General features: G+C 31.7%; 1 long non-coding RNA gene across 1 annotated transcript; it reads left to right on the forward strand.

Moving 5' to 3' along the window:
• Positions 1-1,736: 1,736 nt before the first annotated feature.
• Positions 1,737-11,338, forward strand: LOC127705729 (uncharacterized). Its single transcript, XR_007983959.1, has 4 exons — positions 1,737-1,819; positions 3,458-3,534; positions 4,383-4,431; positions 11,165-11,338. It is a non-coding gene; the product is annotated as an uncharacterized LOC127705729 (long non-coding RNA).
• Positions 11,339-17,961: the final 6,623 nt, after the last annotated feature.

Here is a 17,961-nt window from a genome sequence, read left to right on the forward strand (position 1 = left end):
TGAAAACCCATTGGTTGCCGTGGGCTGTTTTCTCATCTTTGGTTGGGTTGTTGTTTCTTTGACACATTCCCCTTTACCATTTTGAATTTTATCAGACAATAACATACCATCAACATGATCAAGCCGTAGTACTAGTCTCAACAGTTTTTATCACCCTTGAGATTTACAATTTTGTCTATGAGCGTACACATGTTATCGCTAAAACATGAACATGTAGTGATTTATTCCTGATAAACAACAAAAGTAATGCTAGGACAGTTTATACTACATGCACATGTGATAACTTAAGTTAATTTCAACTTTAGCTGAAGAAAATCTTTACAGAACTAAAGGTACGATTATGGAATATGAAAATACAAAAATACAGATTTTTTGAGTGACTAAAAGGGTATCAATTAATATGAAGTTGGTCATCCGTTTCAGAGAAGTAATATCATGATTCCAATTCCCTCAATAATTATTCGATAAATGTAAATTAATGTATACAAACAAGTTTTAAAATACGCCTATCTGCCAAATACTTACGAGTTCCACTTTTCAAGAACAAAGAATACGTTAACAATCTATGGGATAACAGAGGTTTACAAGGAATTAATCTATAGGACACCGTTCAAATGGAAGCAGTTTTGATGTTCTTGTTACAAGTTTTAATGTTTTTGTCTGTAGTAAAAATGTCATAATTACCCAGTACATGCTATCTAAAATAATTCCTACATTGTTTACATAGAGGTACCTCAATTACAATTCAGCTTCGCGATTAATATGGTAATCCAACTGTTTGTGCCACAGATGACAAACCAAGTGTAGTGCGTACACAATTCAATCATGAATTCTTACTATTCTCCAATTGGTGATAGCTATCTTTTGCAGATTTTTTGTTTGTTTACTCTCTTATACACACATGCCGCTTACCTAATATACAACTAAGCATGAAGATCATGAACGTCAACCATGTTTACAAGACGACACATCGTAAATGTTTCAAGAACGCGTGTATCGAAGCTTACTTTTTTGAAACACGTTAGGTATGAATGTCGTCTTGATATTTTAAAGAGAAATGCATGTTCTTAAACTCATCATTGCACATTTAAGCAAGAACAAAAAAACATGTGTAATTTCATGTTGGATTCCTTTATCTTTCTATCCTCAAATTTCGAATCATCTGTATGTCTTCAAAACATGTTCTTTCCTTTAGTTAATCTGTCTACTGGCATGACTTGGGAAAACAAATGTTTTTGTTTCCGTTTAATTGTTCAAATAGGGAAACTACAGTTGCCCATCTTAAACATGCTAAAAAATAAATGTTTCAAATTGCATGGTGTATTACATAAATTGAGTTTTACTAACATTTTAAAAATATCGCTGCTTTTGGAGCATATACAATTTCTGACTATCATTGTATGACGATTGTTTTACACCTTTAATTTCTTACTAGAGGGTTTGTCTTATCGCATCAATTTTCGTAAATTTGTAGTTCCCTCAACTTTCACCAGGCCTTTTTGCTATAAATAGTATACTTACATGTTTTAAACAGATAATCTATCATTGTAAATATAGCTTTGCACTAAACAAACTAGGTTGCAAAAAACATATATGATGTTTGTTCAGATTACGAATTTGTCAAAACAATGCTCTATATTAGTAGCACTTGTGTTAATAAACCAACCGTGAAAGGTCGTACAACCGCAAAACAAGATATTTCAGTAAAAGTCATGTTTTAACATATTGTATTTGTATCAAGTTTGCGTATAAAAGCTGAAAAACATGTTTTACTGTTTAAATCAACTATCAGCTCGTGACAGTATCATATACTTAATATGTAAGTACAATATATATTACGTTAATAATGTATTGCAAATATATGTAATCTTAAACACTGCGGTAGCAATTGACGTAGTTTATCTTTGAAAAAAGAAGAAACGATTTCGCATTTAAGAGGCTTTACCTAAAATGTGCTACAATACGTGCATTCATTGTTATATGAATAATAAGTGGGAAGTAACATTATGATAAACAATTGTCATAACGATTGATCAAACTTCAACATGGTTATCTTTGATCATCTTAGTTTCAAGCAATAACCATTTTTTACACGAAAACAATTCTATAAGAATACCGCTGCTGTTGCCATAAATATCACCTAGTGAACTTGACAAAAATGATACTACTGAAACTATAATGCCTGATTTATACAAAATGTTAGTGCTATAAACTAAGATGAGTTTATTTATATCAAGGTATTGTTACTTTCTTTAAAAACACAGATGTATGATTATAACTATGATATACCTTGGTAACATGACAATGCCAGTGTTGTATTTGTGAACTTTTCATTTTCAGCTATAACATAACCTCCTAAGATTGTACGATTTTTTCTAACTCTGTCGAAAAGTTCACCGAGTGTATTTTCAAACAACATGGACTCATTTACAAGGATATGCTCTTAACTGATTTCTTCTATTATGTTTATGAGGAAAAATAACTGAAACCGATCCACACAAGTTCTACAGTCACCATCATGAATTGATTGACCAATACAACGTGTTTGTGTCATACTTTTTTTTCTTCGAATTTTTTTTTTTTTTTGGAATGCCAGAATAGTGAACTGTTAATTTCCCATTATGTGCTATTCCCCATAGTAATTTTGATGAATCAAGATTTGCATGATGGGTGACGCATGCATAGCAGAAGACCTCTTCTCTATGGACACAGTCGGTCTCGCTTCGCTCGACAGTTAGCCATTCTCTCGGATTTTTAACATGATTTGTGTATTAAAAATGAATTTACAAGTTTTTAATATCAGTATACTATTGTTATCTTGTATCAAGTGACACAGTTTCCCCGGTGCTTCGTGTTCGTCAATAAAAGACATACGGAATGAAAAGGACTGATTTTTTTTCTTTGAATTTTTAAACACATTGGAATTTACAGGCAATTCCGGTTTTTCCGTTAAATCAAATTAAACAGTTTCAGGCAATCTTTTTATATAAAACTTTAGGCATTTTTTTAAAAAAATATAATAAACTTCGTCAAAAGAAAAGCAAAACACATGAAAAAAAATAACAAGTGATACGGTATCCCGAGACGAATTGAACACGGTCTCGTTTCAGAAACAATAGACATTGAGTACCTCTGTTAGACGTTTATTCATTATATTTAGTAATCCGGGTTTTTATGGCTCACTGAATAGTAGGGGTTTTGTTAATAGCTGACCGCTGACCGGTTGGCATTGTGCAAATTTCTATTCTTGAACATGTTGTTGAAAAGCCTCGTTTACAATCATTTTGCATCTTTGTTTGTAATAAAAGGCGATTTTTCAAGATTTATTTTGAATGACGATGTTACTGTTGGTATTTGCAGCGATTTGCATTCGTCCTTTTTATACCATAAAATTAATATTTACCTCCTTATATTCATTTTCAGGAAACATATGAAATGTAATGTACTTATTTTGTAGCTTCAAGTAAAAAGTAAAACAGACAATGATGGTTTCCGTTTGTTTTATCGTCTCTCTTTTGTTGGTGTTTGCTGGAGGTAATGAAACCTATAAGATGTTTTTAAATATTGAAGTTTAATTTGCATGTATAAGTAATTGATGAATATGAATAATTCCTTTGACGAAAATAACGTTGTCCTAATGATTTGACGATGTCTATTCTTTATTATGATATGATCAACCTTAAAATTCGATCAGGGAATTACCACATCTCTGGATATATCCAACGTTCAAAAAATGAAAAAGAAAAATAAGGCTTTTCATTTTTAATTTTAAATATCAAGACTGTTTATAATTTTGACAAAGAAGATGTGGGTAGTATGCATATGATTCACTTACTAAATAACACAAACAAATCAAGAAAAACATAAAGCGTTCAATATTTTTATTTCACATTTAGTAGTATTTTATCTATTTTGAAGGTTGATGAGTGCAACGGATAAATGATTGCACGCAATAGGGGGAAAAAGGTGTGGACATAGATTTTTACATTAAAAACAAAAATTAAGAAAGGTAATCGTAGTTGAATTGCGTATGCATTATCAATCGCGTTTATCGTTACAAACCTGTTTTACTTCTTTCGAATATGAGAAAAGAAATATATGAACAATCGATCATAGACAATTCTGAAATACTTCAAAATAATTAAAAAGGGACGGAATGGGGACTTGAAATTTGACGCACAGTGTGTTTTGTTCCTTCAAAAAATAATCCTTTACATAACACTGATTTTATCTGATCAATAAAGTGGAATGTTGTATTCCTTTTCAATGTTTTGTGATACTACACAAAAACTTTCGACACATTATCAATTGACTGAATATGAGTTATATGTTTGTCATTTGGCGTCAATCACTTATTAAATGTTTTTCTCATTAATTTCCAGTCAACATGGCAACTGAGGAAATGCTGAAAGACAATGGACTTCGTCAGAAGTATGTTGGATTTGAACTATATGCACAGTAGGCCACTGCAAACTAATTGAGTGTTCTTAGAATTTGCTCGCGCTTAGATGTTTTACCAACCATTTAACTTACTACTATGCCACTGAAGACCTTTGTTGGGATGCACAATTGTTTCCGCTGTTAACAAAAAACAGAAATTCTTTTCGCCAAATGAGTACATTAAAGTCAAAGTAATAAGTATTCAATGTTGCGCGGCCTGATGTTTTTATCGTATCTGATCGTTCGCATGTGAGTCACAAATAGAATATTAACGGTTATATGAGTCACTAAATTGTTAGGTATTGTTTATCATAAAATATACGTATATGTTAAGAATGAATATGATAAGAAATTTACGTTGAATATATTTTTCAATATATGATTAAATCTGAAATTGTAAACTTGAGAGAAAAAAACCAAGAGTTAAGAGTAAACAGACGTAACCACATAGTATGATTACATGTACGATGTTGATACAATGATCGAGGAAAGATAGATACAGTCATAGTAAATCCAGACCACAAAATCTTAAATATATCCAAACCAGAACTGGAAATTTAGGGGTGTGATATTTTTTTTTTTCTATCGATTTTTGAATTTCGAATAGCGGTATTCAGTACGTAGGTGAAACTGGACGATATTTATCTAAACGCAAGCAAGAACACCTGTATCGTTTTGAAAGACCCAATAAATTCAAAAGTTTCATTTATCAACATCTTAAAAAGCACAATCATCCTATTAAATATTTAACAGTTTAACCTTTAGAGGTAGTAAATAAGCAGCCTAGTGAATCTAATTCAAAGTTTGTACGATCACGGAAAATAATTGAATTAAATTGGATTAAAAAATTACAGACAGTCTACCCTCTCGGTCTTAATGATAGTATCATGGGAATTGGTAATATATCAAGAACCGATTCTTCTTGTTTGGACACTAGAGGTCTTAGTCAAATAAAAATGTCTAAATATTATAAAGAACTTTTAATTTCCTGGACTGACTTACAGAAAACCCAAAAATCTGTTACGAAAGAGGACCTTTTAGAAGAAAATATATTCGGCAATTGTAAATTTAAGTTCAAGGGTCATGCCTTATATTATGCAAATTTTGCCTCCAGTGGAATAAAAAAAATAAAAGATATATGGGACTTAAATAATGAATCCTTTAAAACTTCTTTTGAAATTTTTAACAACCTTAAAGATAAAAGGAACTGGATAGCACGATATAGCCGCATTAAAGCTTCGTTAACGCCTCAACAAATTGACCTTTTAAAAACAGACCCCATCATGCAAAGTCATTCCGATAGACCTATGAAAATAATAAATTCTTGTCAAATTTCAAAAAATGGAGTTGTCGTTGAAGCTAAAAAATTGTGCCTTAAAGATAGTAGATACTTTTATGAAAATAACATAACTCCAAATAGTCAGTTTAAGTGGAATTTACATTTTGGGAAAGAACTACCATGGGGCGATATTTGGGTCACTTTGAATAAGAATTTAGCAAATAGGAAAACTAAACAACTTCAATGGAAGCTACTTCATAATATAATTTACACAGAAGAAAAAATACAAAAAATGAATCGGTCAAACGGAAAGTGTCACTTTTGTAATGAAAAAGAATCACTGTTTCATCTTTTTATTTACTGTAAACTGGTGGAAGACGTTTGGATGGAAATTTTTGAGAAAATATGGGAATTTTGTTCAAAATTGAGTATCGAAAAATTACAAAAATCGGAAACGAGTATCATTTTGGGTGTCATTAATGCAGATACATCATATTTTCAAATTTTAGATATGGTGCTTCTTATCACGAAATGGGTTATTTGGAAAACTAGAAATATCGCAAAATATCAAAAGAAAGGGATAAGTAAATCGATGATTTTCAATATGATAAAACATGAAATGCAATTTTTGTTCAAATCCCTTAAACCAAATACGAACAATGAAGCCTTTTCTACTATGTGCGACACTTTTTGTATATAAATATATATTTTTGCGTGGCCAGGCCAGAGTAATGACCTCTTCAATACTGAATAAATTATCATGCATTACTCTCAACTCTCTTTATATACTATGTATTTTCTATTGTGTATGATTATGTATATTATATACTTGTAACAAGGACAGGTTGTATCAACAGGTACATATTATAAGCAAATATTTACTTACCATATCTTTGAAATAAATCATTTTTTGGAAACAAAATCTTGAATCCAACTTTTATGAAAGAACTACTGTAACACATTAATCTTCCTTTATGTTATTTTTTAACGAGTAGCACGTGGCAAAAGATCACTCGACCAGAAATTTAAAGTAATAGAAATTAACATAACAAAAGAACGGAGTGAAGTGCTATAAAATTGAAACTGCCTAATAAATACAGGTAGCTCTTTTGAGAGAAAAAAAAACCCCGATAGAATGAATACTTTATTCAAGCGATTATATTTAGTGTGATATTAAAAATGTAAAGATAGATTATACTACATGTACATTTGTACAAAGATAGATGATATTTATAAAGATAGAGGTTAATTATTAATAATGTGAGTTTTTTTTCTCATTTGCTTTTTCCCCGACAAATGAGCCTGTAAAAATCGGGGACCCCATTGTTGCTTCCCTGGGCAACTAAGGGTTGATGTAACAGGTGATTATTAATAAAATATGTTTAAAATTTAAAAAAAAAAAAAAAAAAAAAAAAAAAAAGAACCGATTCTGTTAACATTTTGGATATAGTTTCTAAAACTGTTCGTAAAAACCGTTCTCATGGGCGTAGAAAAAATCGCAATCAAAGAAAATTTCGGACCAACCATACAAATATTTCGGACCTAATTTCTATTTCAAAAAACAACGGCAGACATTATCTATTAACCAAGCTCTGTTCTTTACCTATAAATAAATAAAATAAAATTTTAGAGGATTGCAACACAATTTCATATGGCAGTCCTAAGTATGAAATCGTCCAAATTATAATGGCATATTGTTATTCTAAACTGTTTCCCAAAATTGATCGCCCTGAAGATCATAAAAAACATTTTATTAAAATAAAGTATGTCAATAAAGGTTTTGATTTTGTAAATATTGCCGGTATTTTTAACGACCATTCTGTTAAAGAACAAATTCCTGGATATTTTGATAATACTGAACTCCCTCTTACTTGTTATATTTACAAGAAATATACCCGAAAATTTGTGTTTAATTATAGCCAAGTCTGTAAAGATGTTAATATCAGTGAAAATACACCCCGTCATGTAATTGTAGTAATTCCGAATACACTTATGGCCCCATTTCCCATGTTATAACAGGAGACCTTAACATCGTTCGCGACCGAGAGTTAAAATCATTCCTCAGTAAAGGACCTAAATATCGTCCCCCGTCAATTATTAATTGGAATGAGTGTCGTAATATCATCCACGTGCTTACTGTTTGAAATGGATAAAACGGGAAAAAGCTGACAAAAAATCTTTGGACTCTTTTTTTAATTCAGTTATGAATATAGTTGATATACGTATACAACATTTTAAAGAACATTTTCCTCTTAACAACAACCATAAAAATCCTATTTCTCGTATCAAACATAAACTAAAAGAACTAGCCAAGGAATTTGTTTTTGTCCCGGCTGATAAAGCTGCTAATAATATCATTATAGTTTGACGTAAATTTTACATTGAGGTTCTGCAAAAGGAAATCACGAATTCACCAACATTCCAACTGACTTCATTTTCAGAAAACTATATCTGTAACAAACATAAACTATTAGCTACTTCTTTACAAGCAGAACCAAATACAATGAAAGTCCCAACTATGTACTGGCTGCCGAGGCTACACAAATCACCTTACAAATATAGATTTATTTCGTCTTCAAGTCATTGTTCCACTACTAAATTGTTTATTCTACTTACTAGTACACTTGGTACAATCAAAAACCTGATAATAAATTGTTCAAATAAGGCCTTTGAAAATAGTGGAATTAACTACTTTTGGAGTGTCAAAAACTCGTTGGAAGTACTTGATAAATTGCATGCATATATTGGTGATTTTGAATCTGTTTAAAGTTTTTATTTTCTACCCTATATACCACTTTGCCTCATATTCTTATTAAGAAAAATTCACACACCTAATCAAATGGGCATTTAAAAAGTCGGAATGCGAATACATATGTTCAAACTCTTTAAGGTCATTTTTTAGTAGCAACAAACAAAAGAGCTATGTCAATTGGACATGCTTTGATACTATATCTGCCCTTGAATTTTTACTTGATAACATTTTTGTTCGCTTTGGTGATTCCGTATATCGTCAAGTTATCGGAATTCCAATGGGGACTAACTGTGCACCACTTATTGCTGACTTGTTTTTGCATTGTTATGAGTTACAATTTATGACTAAAATAAAAAAAGACCCAACGAAACAACATCTGATGCAAACATTTAACAATACTTTTAGATATTTGGATGATATATTGGCTCTCAATAATGACGACTTCAGTATGTATACTAAAGACATTTATCCTGTTGAACTTACTTTAAATAAAGCTAATGCTAACAATGACCACTGTCCTTTCCTCGATCTTGATATCTATATCATTACCGGGAAGCTTAATACAAAAATTTATGATAAAAATGATGATTTTTCATTTCCTATCGTTAATTATCCATTTTTAGATGGTGACGTTCCCTTGTCACCATCTTATGGTGTTTATATATCTCAACTTGTACGATTCGCTCGTGTATGTAACAAAGTATTAGATTTTAGCGAGAGAAATTTATGAATTACTGAAAAATTATTACACCAGGGTTTTCGATATCATAAACTAGTCAAAACATTTACTAAATTTTATCATCGGTATAAGGACATCATTCGTAAATATAACTCAACCTGCAGACATCTTATACGTTCGGGTATTTCACATCCTATCTTTTATGGTAATATTCTTTACAAAGCACAAAAATATCAGTATTCACCTCAAAAGCTAACAAAATCTTTAAACAGACTTATTAAGAAGGGATATAGTTACGATACTGTTGTCAGGTCATTAAAGATTGCATATTTTGGCTTTAATATTGATTCACTTATATGGTCTTTGCATCGGAATTAAACATATTTATTCTAAAAAAAAGTTGTTGGCATGACACGGGTTATGTTCTTCTCATATATTTTATGATGGTATAATACTAAACCCCTAACAGGAGGGATTGTGCCTGATATTCATATGATGAAGACATAATCTTTCAATCAGTTTAATTGAGGTCTGGAGCTGGCATGTCAGTAACTGCTAGTAGTCTGTTGTTATCTATGTATTATTGTCATTTTGTTTATTTTCTTTTGTTTCTCATTCTGACATCGGACTCGGACTTATTTTAAACTGAGTTTTACTGTGCGTACTGTTGTACGTTTGTTTTTTCTACATTGGCTAGAGGTATAGGGGGAGGGATGAGATCTCAAAAAATATATGTTTAACCCCGCCGCATTTTTGCGCCTGTCCCAAGTCAGGAGCCTCTGGCCTTTGTTAGTCTTGTATCTTTTTTAATTTTAGTTTCTTGTGTATAATTTGGACTTTAGTATGACGTCCATTATCACTGAACTAGTATACATATTTGTTTAGGGGCCAGCTGAAGGACGCCTCCGGGTGCGGGAGTTTCTCGCTGCATTGAAGACCCATTGGTGGCCTTCGGCTGTTGTCTGCTCTATGGTCGGGTTGTTGTCTCTTTGACACATTCCCCATTTCCATTCTCAATTTTACTGTTGCCTTTATTGCTAAAAATAAATTAAGGATGATATTTCTAGATTGCTGTTAGTCGTTACATCGCCCTTTCTATGACAATGGTTCTGTAAAAAAATAAAAATAAGAAGAAGTGGTATAATTGCCAACGATAAAAATCGCCACAAGAGACCAAATGACACAAAAATTAATAGCTATAGGTTACCGTACAGCCTTCAACAATGAGATAAACCCATACCGCATAGTCAGCTATAAAAGACCTCGGAATGACAAATGTAACACAATTCAAACGAGAAAACTAACGGCCTAATTTATGTACAAAATGATAAACGAAAAACAAATATAATACACAGAAACCAACAACCACTGACTTCCAGAATGTGGCGGGGTTAAACATGTTTGGTGGGCGCCAAACCCTCCCTGTATTTTTTTGATGTAGCAGTTGTTTATGCATCGGCCAAAATCACCCGATTCAAATAAAAATTTGAAACCCATGACAATTTTTTACTCACCACTAAAAGGTATACACATACAGTCAATATATATCATATAATATTAAAAAATAAGCCGATAATTTCAATGGCTAAGGATAAGGATAAGACATATTGTGCAATTATAAATTAACGTCTATGTCAGCAATGAACTTCATCAGGTATTCTCAGATACGAAAAGAGACATAAAAGAAATGGCCAAATCTTTATAATGTCATATGTACAAAAGTTATTTGAACATTTTTTTTATTAATTGTTTAGTTATAAATGGAAACCTCAAGACATGTTTTTTATAAGAAAAAAATAAGCTCTTGGACATTTATAGTCAATAAGACATTGCTTTTAGTACTTGAGTTCATAAACTTGATGAGTTGCTATAACAAATGCGGCATTATATATTCCTACATCAAGGAATTGATTTCATCTGAACAGATATAAGTCGCTCTATACAATGAACAATATTTATGACTGTCACAAAACAATGTACATTGAGTACTCATTTTCAAGTTTTTCTGGTTTAGGCTAGTGAAAAGAAGTCCGGGATGCTTTAGAAGCCGTTGTCCTTGCTGTCCTGGTTATACCTGCATTTCTGGACGCTGCCGTCTACATTAAGACATATGAGTTCGGACATCCATCATTTACAATTCCCAACATACATGAAGCGACAGACTTAGGGAACAGTTGTTACTTAAAATCAATATCTTTACTTTGTTATATTATTGCTTAATAACAAGTGTACTAAAATGCCAGGCGATTTCTTAATAGTACAAAGTAGCGGACATTAAAACAGCAAACAACAATGAAAAAAGGATGAATTAACACTAAGAATTTTGATAATGCTAATTCTGTTCAATATTCGGTGAAGATATTTTCATTTTTGTATTAGTGTAAAACAACAAATATATTTAAAACAAACTTGCAACCCCAAGGTAAAAATAAGGGAAGTTCAAAAGAGATGCACCAGACACTAAAGGGACATTCAAACTAATAAGTCCAAAATAAACTTGCAACGCCATGGCAAAAAAACAAAAAAGACCAAAAGACAAACAACAATACACAAAATAAAACATAGAAAACTAAACACTGAATAACACGAACTCCATAAAAAAACTTGGAATATCTCAGCTTGTCGTGGATGGTGAGCAGATCCTGCTTAATTTCTAACATCCGTTGCATACAACCAGACGCCTGACTATACTGTACAACTCACCTATGTTTTTATTTGACATTACATATACATTTGTTTTTGAGCATTACATATACATTTGTTTTTGAGCACGTTTGATGAATACTTTTAAACAAATAAAGGGAAACATCAAATATAAAAAAGTAGGAAAAAACGCATTGAAATCAGTATATCACAAAACCCTTAAAGAAAATTCAGTTATGTGACTTTATCATGAGTCTTAAGATGTATGAGTCTTGACCTGATCAATGCTATACCCAATTACTACTAAATTTGATATTGACTTACTCCTACTAAGCATGCACGAACAAGATCTTCAATACATGACTATTTTGCAACTGATTCGAAGTTTCCTAGTAAAATGTTTATACGTTTTCTCATGTCAGAACTTTCATGAAAGGTCTTCTTGGGTAAACCTACCGTATCAGAATTGAATATCCGATAGAACAAAATAGTATATCAATGAATATCAAAACTTATGATATATTAAATACATATTATCACAAACCATTGGGACTATATACGTACTGTTCATTACACCTGAGGATGCTTACTTATCTTCATATCTATAAAACACATCTGGAAAGGTGTTTGCCTTGCCTAACATGTAACAGCAATAGTATTATGTCAAAACGTAAACTTTTAACTTTTATTCAAGTTTGTTTTATAAAGGTTAAGATTATGCCAAATTTACAATATATCACTTCGCTTTGTACAAATTGCATTGTGGGTTATTTTGAATGGCACTAATCGTGTATGATTTGAATTGGAATAGTAAATAGGAATAATATATGATGTTTGATCAAATTGGTAGGGGTATTGTATATGCAAGGAACATACTTAAACCAGTACGCTTTCCAGGACGGCAAAATGTACGGTAAAATGAAATTGTAAACTTACTACATAATGAAAGCAGCTTGAATTACCAATATCTGTTTTCAAATTCAAATTATATAAATCGCCTGAAAGTATATGCATCAGAATAAGTCTTTTACCTTTATCAAAAATCCCTTGTACTAAATCATGTTTTAACAAACTTGTTATCAAACAACACAAACTCCATATTTTTTTTTATGAAAACTTCAATATACAACCTAGTTTATATCATCACGTATATGCCATATCTGTTATCTTGATTAAATTTTCCTGTTGACAGTCTTTATTCTTTTTTGCTTTGCCATTACAAAGCATATTCCACATGCGAGTCAATGCTTTACCTCAATAGGGTATTTTTTTGTATCAACAAACCTTGAATTGTTTAAACAATTCATTCATATCTTAGATCTGTTGTTACATATCTAACTGACCTTAAATTCTCATTAATCAGTATTGTCTCCTTGAATATGTATTTCTGCACCACTGAGTACACAACATACATGTAGTAAAAAACGTTGCTTTCACGTTCCACTTTGTGCCCGAATTTGCCTACACAATCGTCCGATTCGGACAAAGACTGGAGATAAATTCGTTTTCTACGTTCATATCCGTAGATATGGGTATTTTAACAGTCTTCAGCTTTTCCTAAGTGTGTACTGGGGGTACTTCAGGGTGATGCAATATCTACATCTACAGGTAGGAACGTAGGTAACTTATAATATTACGGATTTTATCAGCATTCAAAAATAAGATATGTCATAGATAATTGCGCTTTCTCTTTCAGGCATACATTATGAAAACCATATTTACATAAAATATCTCAAACTGAACATACCTAATTCATTTTTCGTTAGAATTTAAATGAACTCTCTAACATTTCTTTAGACCTAAATTGTAATATGCAGTTATTAGTATGTATATGTTAAGTAATTTATTAATGGTCTATCTTGGTAAAAAAAAGGATTATGCCTGTGTCATATATATGTATCTATCACGTATATATTTCGTTGAATGATTCAAAAAACGTTATCAGTAATATAGGTGTTTATTTCATTCTTTGTTTTAGCTCATGTAACAATTCATTAACCTTATGTACGTTGTGTTTTAGCTATGCCACAGGAAAGCCGTATTTACAGAAAGATCTCAGAAACATTTTGCCAAACTCAATGCGTCGTTAGGTCATTCGAATGAACTACAAAACGTGTTTTCATAACATAATTGTAATATGTAGTATTTTATATTTTTTAAATTGAACTGAGTAATTCCTTGGTGTTTTTCATAATAGATTGAATTAAGTACCAATTCACAATAAATCATATTATAAGCAGCATTTTTCGAACCCTTAAAATTCGTTTTAAAATACACTTTTTTTAATATCATTAGTTTTTTTAAACTTGTCTCACACTTTACAACAATAATTCAGTATGCTAGATACAAAGTATCAATTTTGGAATGTAATGTTTACAATTATAAAAAATCATCAACAGTTTTAACAACATAAAGCAAAAACAGTGTTTTACTGTCATTGGTTAATATTTTTTGTGTGTGTAAAATCAATTTCTATTGATTATGTGTTTGTTTGTTGTTTGCTTATGTCTAATGGTAATATTTTCGGCATGTGAAGAACGAGAAAAACTGTAATACATAAGTAAATAGATATGTCTTGTAATAGGAGTCGACCGAATGAAGGTTGGATTATTTGGACTGTAACTGGTAAAAATGGTATGTTGGATAGAAGAGTGTCAATTGCATACATATTAAGAAAAAAAAAAAAACTTTAATTCACATGATTGATAACCATTACTGTTTCTTTTTTCTTATATTATTGACATACAAAAAGTATGATACAGAAGATAAAGATTTATTGCATAAAGCCAATATTAAAATCGAAAAAAATTCAGAATTATTTTGTAACATTTATACAATTTTGATTTTTCATAAATCGTTTTATTTGAGTAATTTTGTAACCAGTTAACAATACGAGCGTAAACCGTTTCTTACGTTTTTCCTTACATGAATAGCACGACGAGTGCTACATGTGGAACAGAATCTGCTTACCCTTCCGGTTTTAGGTGTGGTTTGTGTTGAACAGTCTTTAGTTTTCTATATTGTGTTGGTAGATTATCTAAGTCTAATGTTTAAAAAGTATATTTTAAAAATCTAAAATAGAGAAAACAGTAGTTTACCGACGAGGCACGCAGGGTTAGCCTCTTTTGTTATTTATTCATCACCCACTATCCGAATCTATATTCATTAAAATGCCGCAACAGGGAATAGTATAGAAAACTGATTTTCGATAAAAATCAAATTTACCACTATTCCGTTATCCAAAAAGTGTACGACCGCGTCCCTAGTAGGTGAGAACAGTGCATATTGTATCAGCAATCATTACAATAACATATATAGGGCACACATGAATATATATGTAGGACTCGAAGGTGCGAGATTGGGACGCTGAAGTGCGATGGTCTACGCCGAAGTGCGATTCCTTTCGCTGATGTGCGATTGTCTATTTGACAGTTTAATATCTACAGATGTGCAGTTATTATGAGAAGTAGATTTTTTTGATAGTATATACATATACATTCATCACGGTAATTAAGGTCCTTAATTTCAGTTGCATACTAAATGAGAGGTCGTCCTCTTTGATTTTCTGCATGTGGACATAATTATGCGTTCACATTTTATCTTTACTTTGTTCCTTCCATGAGTTCCTCGTTTACCGTAATATTGTATAACGGAGAGTCCGTCTGTGGATAAGTATGTATCTAGAGAATGATACGCTCCATCGTACTTAAAAAGGAACAAGTTGTAGAATTCTAAAGAAAAAACCAATCGCTACAGAAGGTTAAGGAAAGTATTTAAAGTTTATAAGCCCCTTATAACCTGAAAATCTGCTTTTAACATACAAATTGACTTCTACATCGAAATGAAAAGCATTGAAAATGTAGTTTGTGTAGACAATCGTACTTCAGCGTTACCACCATCGTATTTTGGCGTAGCTATCATTAAGATAGTGTCAAAATGCCATCATCGCACTCAGCGTGATCAAAAACGAACTTCAGTGTCAAACCATCGCACCTCAGCGTGACCATCGCGGTTAAAAGTACCATCGCGGTTCAAAGTCCTACATATATAAAGGCGACGGTAGTTTACCGGGTTTTTTTCATACAAAATAAACGCTTAAAACGAAATGCGCATCTATAGATTTACCTTCTTAATGAAAGGACAGACCCGAAAGTGGTTAAAAATGTGTAGTTTAGATTGACATAAGTTGCATACATGTAACTTACAAAGGTATATCATTTTGTTTGGCGGACAACAGTCACGTGGTTGTTATACGTCACAATACATCGCGGCATCAATGATTTATCAGTTTCCCGTATCATTAGTACTGCAATACGTAGGCATATTAAAATTACACACACAAAAAAGTTAAACAATACATGTTACGGTTTTATACTTAACATGTACTTGTAAAATTGCAATTCTACTGGATACATTAAACAAAAACTCATGAAAACAGTCAAACTGTCTACAACGAAAGATAAAATAACCCTTGAAACAATCTTTTATAGTTTCTTTTATAATAAGTGAATCATTGAATAATATTTACGCTTTTGGATTGTCCCTTTCTTGTCTATTAGCACTAGCAATTCCCCGTTATACATGTAACCCAATGATTATTTCTGTTGATTATCATTTGTTGGGTAGCAATTGTGTTAATTTCGTTGGTTAAATAAACCATGAATTTAAATGTCAAACGAACATGACGAAGTATTAATTTTCTATAGGTACGTAAACTATCCACCGTTATTTCAAAAGACCCGACAAATACATCTGATATATCAATGTGACATATCTTGTTTTTAGTCATTTTCCTTCAAGTAAGGTATCCCTAGTACATATGTTTGGCCTAATCATCAATCATGCTGTATTGCGGAAATATGCAGATGAATTGTCGTCATCAAGGTTAAGTAACACATAAAAAGTAAATTAATTAGTTGTAAAATCTGATTTTTTTTAAGATGGAGACAATTTCCAACTGTAAACCTTGTAAAAACACGAGTTACATTAACCGTGAAAGGACGTGCAATCACAGAGCAGGATACTAATTGTTCGGTACACTAAATGTGTTAATTTTTTGCGTAATAATCGCGTATAAAAGCTACAAGCCAGCAAAGGATTCTTGAAAAGACGTTCTCACAGAAAACTGTTGCATTTGCGTTATGTAAGTTATTTTTAAGTCATTGAATTTAAACCAAGTAACGTAGCATATTTGTCAAGAAGCAATCTAGCGTTTTGTGCTATATGTACGTAACCTACAAATGTATAAATATTCAAAAAGAACATATCTGAATAAAACAGGTATGATTACGTCATTAATATTGTTTTAGTTTCAGCATATTTTTTTATTTGTTTGGTCTTGCAAATATTTTAATTCGGGCGCAATTGTGAATCTTGTTTAGTGGAACGAGCGTCTGATTTATTTTTTTTTTATACATTTGTTGAGTTTTCATATCCATTCACTCGATGTAAGTGCTGCATAGTGATGTTTCTCCTGCGAAAGACTCAGTACCCCTGCCGTCAGTCTTTTCTCTGTACTTTTACTGGTAAAACTTTGAAATCATTTTGAATACTCATAGTTTTCTTCCTCGATGCTTAGTGGATCAAAGCATATTTATCGCCACGTTTTAGAATTATTGGGTATGAGTACTCATCGATTTCTTGATGGATATTGTATTCTGTTTTTGTAAATTGATGATGTGCAAAGTTTCACGGTACACAAATGTTCATGACCGATGGATCACAATTTAGGTGATATCTCAGGCTAGGGTTAAAGTCAACTAATGATTCTCTGTTGTGTGATTCATTGTTACAATTAGCTTTTCAACCGATTTTATATGACAAGTAGGAGCAACACGACAAGTGTAATATGTGGAACAAGATAGGCTAACCCGTCCAGAGCACCTTAAATCACCCCCGGTTTTTTGGTGGGGTCAATGTTGCTCAGTCTTAAGTTTTCTATGTTGTGTTTTGTATACTTTTTTTTCTTTTTTTTTTTTCTTGATGACGTTGTCGGTTTTTTTTTCGACACATGGTTTTAAATGATCCTTTGGTATCTTTCGCCTCGCTTTTATGACATTTTCTAAAGACATTTTTATTGAGAATAGGAAGAGGTATCAGACAGAACTAAAACAAAACAACACAAGCTTCACTTTATAAAACCTGTCAACCTAATTTAACAGCCGAAAT

The sequence above is a fragment of the Mytilus californianus genome, unplaced genomic scaffold (genome assembly GCF_021869535.1).
Source record: "Mytilus californianus isolate M0D057914Y unplaced genomic scaffold, xbMytCali1.0.p SCAF_6, whole genome shotgun sequence".
Lineage (NCBI taxonomy): Eukaryota > Metazoa > Mollusca > Bivalvia > Mytilida > Mytilidae > Mytilus > Mytilus californianus.